Source organism: Cynara cardunculus, assembly GCF_001531365.2.
Source record: "Cynara cardunculus var. scolymus isolate 2C chromosome LG 10, CcrdV1, whole genome shotgun sequence".
NCBI lineage: Eukaryota > Viridiplantae > Streptophyta > Magnoliopsida > Asterales > Asteraceae > Cynara > Cynara cardunculus.
The window spans coordinates 22,583,280-22,584,854 of NC_037537.1; positions in this window are offsets into that span (position 1 = coordinate 22,583,280).

The following is a 1,575-nucleotide window of genomic DNA, read 5'->3' on the forward strand; positions in this document are numbered from 1 at the left end:
GAGTTTTTGTCCAATGCTTTATAATATAATATAGATTTATATAGAGAAAATCACCAAAATAACCATTTTATATTGGGGGCGAGATCCGTACTATTCATAAAGGAAAAAAATGTTGGTGGGTCTCACTTTAATCCTAAAAAGAAGATATTGTTGGTGGGTTCCATTTAAATTGTATTTTTTAACTTTTTTTAACCAAATTTCATGACTAAATGTTTAAAAATAAACCATGATAATTATGAAGACGCAAAAATTATTTTTATTTGATTTGGGTTTCGTAAATCAGATATAATATATGATTTACGAAATTTGACCTCTATTTCGTCATTTTGTGTTTTTGATTTGACAATTAAGGGGTGTTTTTAATAAAAATGAAATAATACATAAACTGTGTTTTTTTAACATATTTAATTTAAAATTTCATGGTTTTTCGTTATAAAATAAGACAATGATAATTGTAGTTATGAAAAAAAAAAAAAATTTAGCTGATTTTTGGTGAAAAAATCATACATTATATCTGATTATAGAGACGCAAAAATAAACCATGATAGTTATGGAGACGTAAACTTAACTTTTTCGTCACACATTTGACGACCCCAGAATACGTTATTGACGAAGACAAACGTATTGCACATGTGAGGGAGGTTATCGGAAGGTATTCTAAAACACCATTTATATCTTGGAATAAACCGCCACTTCGAAGATACACACAAACATTATCACTTTTGACGTGATTTCATGTTTTGTGATAGTTGATTGTGTTTAGTGGGTTAAAGGTTGTGATGGTTTATTGTGTTTAATGGGTTAAGGGTTGTGAGAGTAAAATATATGAGAAGAGAAATGGAACGTAAGGTGTGAAAAATTATGAAGTAGGAGGTTGGTATTTATAGTGAAATTGGTATTAGAAAAAAAATCAAAAAAATAGTTTTTTAACCCGGATCGCACCGGATCGCCCCCATCTAGTAGACGTGTCCAAGAAAATAAAATTTCAATTTTTTTTACTTAGAAAAGGGGGATCGCCCCCCATATAGTACGGATCGCCCCCGGGGGCGATCCGGGTGGTCATTCCGGCAAAAACTCTAAAATGTGGTTATTTTATGGCAAAGGGTTGTGTAAAATGGTTAGTTTTATAAATTTCCCATATATATATATGCATCGAAGTTTATATTCAAAAAGTAAACTAACTTATTTTTATCAAGTAATATTTTAATAGACTAAAATTTTACCTGATCAAGTAATCAAAGTTATATTGAGTAAACAAAATTTACATATTTTCTATTAAAATGTGTTTGAGATTGTTTATTTGAAACGATTATATTTTTCTATAAAAATATTTATCAACTTATCATAAATTAAAAGAATTTAACTTCTTCAAAAACTATTTATTATCGATTTGACATTGATATAAATTATTTATACTAGAAGCGTACTCGCGCAATGCAGCGAGATACATCGTGTTTTTAATATTTCATTTTATTCTTTATCTCAGTCGATGTTATAATATGAATTTATGTTATTTTGAGAAAGCGATGATGTTTTTATTTTTGAATAAAATATATGTTTGACGATATCATAAAA